Source organism: Phyllostomus discolor, chromosome 1, assembly GCF_004126475.2.
Source record: "Phyllostomus discolor isolate MPI-MPIP mPhyDis1 chromosome 1, mPhyDis1.pri.v3, whole genome shotgun sequence".
In the NCBI taxonomy this organism is placed as follows: Eukaryota; Metazoa; Chordata; class Mammalia; order Chiroptera; family Phyllostomidae; genus Phyllostomus; species Phyllostomus discolor.
Window position 1 is genome coordinate 164,244,288 of NC_040903.2, and position 6,773 is coordinate 164,251,060.

At 51.3% G+C, this 6,773-nt stretch overlaps 1 pseudogene; it reads right to left on the bottom strand.

Moving 5' to 3' along the window:
* Nucleotides 1-398, bottom strand: LOC118498679 (annotated as a pseudogene).
* Between the last annotated feature and the right edge of the window lie 6,375 nt (nt 399-6,773).

The window sequence follows — 6,773 nt, forward strand, 5'->3', positions numbered from 1 at the left end:
TTAAATCCTTGAGGTATACAGCATTACACAGCTTCTGGGTCCAGTGGCCTTAGCAGGAAGGTTGCTTTGGGGTTTAGCAGGAACCATGCCACTGTTTCCAGGAGCAGGAGTTACCCTCCCCCAGGTGACTCTGGTTTTGTTCAGTTTGCCACCTGGAGTTACTGTGTTGGTCTTTGCTTTGTACACATAAGCACATCTCTCCCCTAGAGAGAAGTCAGTTTAATCTCCAGCTTAAACACCTTCAATTTTAAGAGGAGCGCCATCTGGTTCTGGAGACCCTGCTTATAGCCTGCAAAAATGGCTGCGGACCACAGCCTCCCAGACGTATTTGTTCTTACAGAAGTCCTGTTCCAGGCAGGCCTCCACAGGCTCCAAGGTGGGGTGGAGGGAAGGCCCATGACAATATGTATACTTTTTTTACTCTGTATTTTTACGCTCTCCTGTGTTCAATCGCCTACCCACCTCCTCCAAACCCACAGAGAAGATACTTTGGTGAAGGGCTCTGCATGGCTAATGCCAACTCCAGCAGACTCCAGATTCAAGGAGACCCGGAGAGTGGCCAGGACTGAGGTGCCTGGACGTCGGACGGGCACCTTCGGTCACTTCCTCTTTTGGGCCATCCGATAAACTAGAAGTGGCTCTCTTGGATTTAAATCTGTTTCTGCGGTCCCCAGACCACAGAGGGCTTTTCAAGGCCTCAGGCCAAACGCGCTGAAGGGAGAAGTGGTGTAATATTGTGGAGCTGCGGCGGGGTCCAAGGCTCCCTCTTGATGTTTTGGCTGCAGAACCCCGCGCTGGGGTCCTTAGCCAGTTCGATTCCGGGGAGTTGGCCTTCTCTCGTCCAACTTTCAGTGGATTTTGTTTTGGGTCCCATCTTTATATCGTTGAAGTCTATTACAAAGGAGACCTGTCCAGACCTGTGGCGGGTGACAAATTTTCTAGATTTGGAGCGGTGGTTAAGGATCCTCTTCCTGCGCCTAGAATCTGGGGCTCTGCTCCGGATTAGGGGGCGCCAGGGTGGAGCGCCAGGCCTGAAGGCTGGGAGGATAGGGCAAGGGACAAGGGACCCTCACGCCGGTGCAGTTCTAAGCGACTTTAGGTGGGGAAAACTCAAAAAGGGCGGGTGGAGGCCATAGTCGTCTCAAGGCGGTCTCTAGGTGCACAGTCCTCCGGCCCAGGGGAACAGGAAGGGCGGAACTCGCGGGTCGCAGTTCTACCCCAAGCCACAGGCTGGCGGGGCCGAAGGGTTACATTGCCTCCACCCCCACCCTGGGGGATTGCCGGCTGTGCGGCTCGCGGCGCGGCCCACTTGGTGAGCTCCTCCGCAGCCTCGCAGGATAACACCCGCCCGGGCCGAGAGCAGCTGCACTTGCGAAGGAAAACTCTTTAAACAAATCATTTTGGTGTCTAATCAATTAGTGTTTGCGCAGTCAAGTACCATAGATTTAACAGAGTAATCGTTATCGCCCTTGTCTTTATTTGACACGCAGACACCTAGAAGATTTAAAAATGAAACGCCGGTGTTCTGAGCTCCCCACTCCTTGCCTGCGCTTCCCTCTGGGCCTGCTGGGCCCCGCCGGCCTTTTGTTTCTCCCTGTCCGAGCCTCCTCTTTCCTTCCTTCCACCTTTCCTTCCCTCTTCGCACTTTGCACTCTTTGCCTTCTTTTCTTGCCCATCCTGCCCTGTCCACCTTGCATGCCTCTACCTCTTCATTCCTTCAACCCTGTGGCTGGTAGCCCCCGGGTGTCGTACCCTTTGGGCTCTGGGCGAGCGCGCCCGCTCGCCCTTTGGCCCCAGTGCCACCCCTGCGCAGGTTTCTGTAGTCGTCAAGCGCCCAGAAGCCTTTTCTCGGGACCCTCGCCCTCTAACCCTGATGCACACCCTCCCGCACCCCTCTGAACCATCCAAAACCTAAGGGGTCTGTGCGCGCTCTTTAGCTTCGGTGGAACTAGGAAAAGGCTTTTACGTGCGCGGTAGGGCGAAGGACCTTGCGCCATTAATGCGGTGACCCAGAGGGTCTTGCACTATTAATGTTGTGACCCAGGGCACAGGACTGGGGTTGAGAAAAGGAGCTGAGAGTGCGGCCCTGGTGCGCAATCCCCGAGCGCTGGGTGAGGAGGCCGCGCTGTTGGGACCGATGGCTGGGGGATGTGTGTTGCCTCCGAGGCACATTTCTCTGGGCCAGGCTAGAGCCCAAGGTCCAGGGGTTGGAGTCGGGGTCGGGAGGGTCCCCAGGCGCTTGTAAGTAGATGCGCCTGTGTTTCCTTTCCCACCTAGTGCCTTTTTTCAGGTGTAGGTGCACATTTATGGGTGCGCGCATGTATTTGTAGAAGCACTGGCTGCGCATCCCGCCCGGCCTCAGGCCACCAGGGCTGGAATGTGGTAGCCCCAAGAGGGTTGTAGTGATGGTCCCCAGGCCCAAGAGTCCTGAAGTCTGGGCTAGGAGACTGCGGGGATGATGGGTGGGCGCAGTGAGAAATTTGGGGGAACCTGCTTGGCCAACAACACCTCCATTTCTCAATTTCTCCAATCACCATTTGACCGAGCCGAGGGGTCGAGCCTGACTCACCTGGCTAGTGGGTTGGTTAAACACGGGCTGTAATTCTAAAAGTAGAAGGAAGATTGAGCTGGAAGTGAAGCCCTCTCCTGTCTCCACACTGCCAGCCCCTGGGGGCTTGGGCTCCCTTTAACTGAACCTGGAACTGACCCACAATCCCAAGACTCAGGCACTCACCTGAGAAACTTCTCTCTCAACAATAGATGATTATAATGTATTTGACTAATGCCTGTATTTTTCTGTTTAACATACATTCATCCAAAGTAACAAAAAAATCAATGTTGCTAACAATATTGCAAACAAATCCTAGTCTCTCTCATATAAAAACCTTGTCAAATTTTCAGTCACTTCTACCCACTTGAATTTTGTTATTTCTCCTAGCCCACTGGTAGCTCTTGGATAGTCTGGAATACAGTCCTGGCTTTCAATAGCCTTTCCCTAAAAATTCTTCTGTCTTTCTTTATTTTGTCATTGAGGGGAACTTGGGACCTTCCAAATCCCAGCCTCCTCTCTGCCCAAGGCCCTTTGAGGACTCCAGGCATTCACCTCAAACTCTGTCCCTTTCTGTACTACTGGATGCCCCCAAATCTCTGCTCAATGCCTTTGGATTTTGTTTTCTCTCTCTAACAAAACCCCCCTATATGACAGCCCCTACCCCCTCCCCATACTTGCTCTGCTGGCCAATACTCCTCACCCTTGCCGCCTGAAGCTAATTGCATGTGGGGGTTCTTGTTGGGAGTTTATTATGATTCTTATTATAATAATTATTTTTTTTTAAAAAATTGGTGTTTTCCACCTGGAAAGAACAAACCAGAGGGGCTGGCTAATGAAGGAACTTAGATTTGCAAAACAGTGTAAATAATTTAGTATTGTATTTCAAGGAAAAAAAATAGCTTTCTTAAATCATCCCCACAATATAAATTGCAGACTTACAGTATGGTCCTGGTAAGTCTAAATTTTTAAAGGAGCAATATTCAAAGAGACATAGATGTCTGTATTAATTATTTATTCGCTGGTGCCTTCCTTCGTTTCTAACTTATTATTAATTAGGCGCCTCTAGTCTTTCGCAGAGCGCTCCACCGAGCCGGTTGCAGCTTTAAATATGAATTAAAAGCAAATCCAAGCTACTGTAATGCGAAAATTATTCCGTGTCTTGCATGGCAGAGATGAATAGCTGCGTGGATCAATACCGTGAAACTCGGCTCCGAACGACAGGGTTATTGATAGCTTATATTAATGATGTTAATGATGGAAAAAGGAAAACAACGGCCCACCCGACTTAGAAACTTTTTGCCGCTGAAACCCTGCAATAAAAACGGGAAGGGGGCAGGACTCGGGCTTAAGTGTAATAAGAAAATTATTTATGAAACCGGATAAATGACTTCAGAGCCTTGATGCATTTGAACCTAACGCTCTCGGCTCCTGGCGGCCCCGGCTCCAGCAGGGGAGACCGCGAAAACCCCAAGCCGCTGGGGGCAGGGAGGGGGCGCTTCCCCTCAACCCCCCCCCCCCCGCCGCTGCCCCCAACCCTGTCAGCCTCCGGTTTACTGCAGCATTTCCTAATCCCCTGCGGGAGAGCCCTCTGGGGCGACCGTTGCACCGCTTTTGGGAGTTAGTGGGATGGGGCAGGCGCGAGGCTAGTCCTTGCTGTCCTGGCGGGGACAGTGGGGCCGCCAGCGGGGCTCGGCAGCCTGGACTTTGGCCCGATTTTTTCACTGGTTCTCTTGGCACCCACTCCCGAAGAGGAGCCAAACGCTTCAGGCTTGAGAGAAGCACAAGTCTGTCTCCACACTCTCGTCTCCCGTCCGTTTGGCCCAACTTCTCGAGGTCCCCCAAATGCAAATGGGTAGCTGGTTTTAGGAGGTGGGGGAGCTTTGGAATGAAGAGAAACTGCTCTAAACTGGGCACAGAAACTGGGAAAGATGCCAACTTTTCCCCTCTGTTTCTCAGCAGGGTCTTTACCAGGGTTGAAATGGGCCTTGCCGTCCAGCGCCGGGCAAGGGCGCGATCCTTGAGACTCGATTTCCTCCGCCTGCGGAGGGAAAGGTGCGCGCTGGTTTGCGCTGCGTCCATGCCCCCTTCGGCCTAGGCACCGCCCCTCTCCTATTTGTTCCCAATATCGACCCACTCCTCTTTTCTCACTAGCCGAGGGCCACTGAGTGGCGGGGGGTAGGGTGGGAAAGCTAAAGGTTAAATACTGACCCTAGAGGACGGCGGGAAAGGTCAGAGCCCCAGGGTTACTCGCAGGCCCGAGGTTACAGCTCCCTCTGGCAGGCTCAGACTGCCCGACCCCCTCCCCCAGCCAGGGTCCTCGGCCCTTGGAGGCCAGGAGTTGGGGGAGGGTGATGCTAGGGTAGCGGGTGGGATCCCCCGCCAGACATCCAGGTAAGGTGACCTGAGTCTAGTCTCTGGGACTGGAGTAGGAAGTTGGGGGGCTTTTAATTTATGCTTGGGACTGTCATTTGTTCTGCGTTTTGGGAAGGAGGAGAAGCTGCCCGGGGCTGTAGTAAAAGGTCCAGGTAGTCTACTAGGGCAATCACAGTTTTCCTCCAGAGGATGGGTAGTTTTGTGTATTTTCTTTATTAAAATCTGTTTTCCCTCCTTTTCCCACTTCTGCTTCATCATTCACTTCTCTTTTTCTCTGTCTTTTCTTTTTCCTCCTTCCTTCCATTTGTTCTTTCCACCACTCCTTTCTTAATTTTTCTTTCCTCTCTTCCTCCCTCCCTTTTTTTCTCCACCTCTTTTGTTTCCAGCAACTTTCCCCCTCATTCCCTCCCGTCACTCTCCCTCCTTCTCTTCCTTCTGTAGGTAGGTGGAAGCCTGGCCCACCTCTCAGCTCCTTGAGGCTATAACATAAAAAGCGCCAACTCCATTTGGCATTGACATCAAATAATCTTGTTTTTAAAAAAGGAAAGAGGAAGTGAGCACCAGACAAGGAGGGAGCACCGGAGCCTCTGGGCCCTTGGCTGTAACTGGCGTCCCTAACTCCACTCTGTTGGGCTTTTTTGCATCCCAAGGCTCAGAGTTGGCCCCTTTCTGGAGCCTGGGGCTTGGTAAACTGGGAGAGTGTGCTCCTCTTGCTAAGGAATTCTATAGTGCCATCTGGTACCCTGATATTACCAAGATTTTTATTATTTTCTTTTGATTTATTTGATTTTATTAAAAAAACAATTTAAGCAAAATGAACCTTTGAGGCCAAAAATCCTAAAGATGCCAGCTGAGCCTCACATCTATTCTAGGGCACCAGAGGCAGCCCAGTTGAAACTGTTATGTAGAAAATTAGACAAAAACCAAATTCCCTGCCATCCAGCAAGAGCCCCCTGCCAGCTATCCAGCCTCAGAGTCTACAATTGAGTACAGGACATGTTTCAGATAAGCGCTGCTGTAGACGCAGCCTTAGAGCTTGGCCACACAATGTACCAGCAAAGGCCCTTCCTCCGAGAGGAAACACAACAGACACTGTACAAAATCACTTGATTCTGGAAAAAAATCAATATCGAAATTAGGTTTATTGTCTGCTTATATGATTAAAAATGACAAAGTGTTGTCTTTTATTTTCATAAAAAGACAGAAGGCTGAACAAAATAATTTACTATTGAGTTCTGCTCGTTTCATTTGCCTGGCAAAACCTGGAGGAGGCCAAAAGGGCGGCTGGAAAGCATAGGGGCCGAGTCAGGTGCCTCCCTTCCCCCAAACTTCCTCCAGTGCAGGGGTGAGCTCGCTCTCCGGAGGAGATGTGTGCTGCTGTGTGTCAGAATACATTTCCTAATCTCCAGTCTGCAGCCATGCCGGGCCAGCTGGGTAGTTCTCAGTTCTGCCAGTTCCAAAGAAATGCTTGCGATCGGTCCCTAGCCCCTTCTTTAACTCACACTCAGGTCACAGGTCTTGTTCCCCCAAATAATTCTCAGGATGAAGCTGCTTTAGTGGTTTCATGACTCTGGCAGGGCCAGAGTCTTCCTTGCTTGCTCAGGCGTGGGCTCCCAGAACCCCATCCAGCCACCCTCCAGCCACCTTGGATCTTCGATCCTACGAAGTACTGCCTCCATTCGTGTGTTGGGTTGCTTGATGGGGATCAAAGGTTCTGAAACCTCTGTGGGCTGGATTCTTGTGATGGTCGGTGAGCCACATCTGGGGGATAAGTGTGCATTTTGGGGCACACAGTTGGTTATACCAGCGCGGGCAGGGGGAATTATTTTATCTATATTAAAGATAAAAA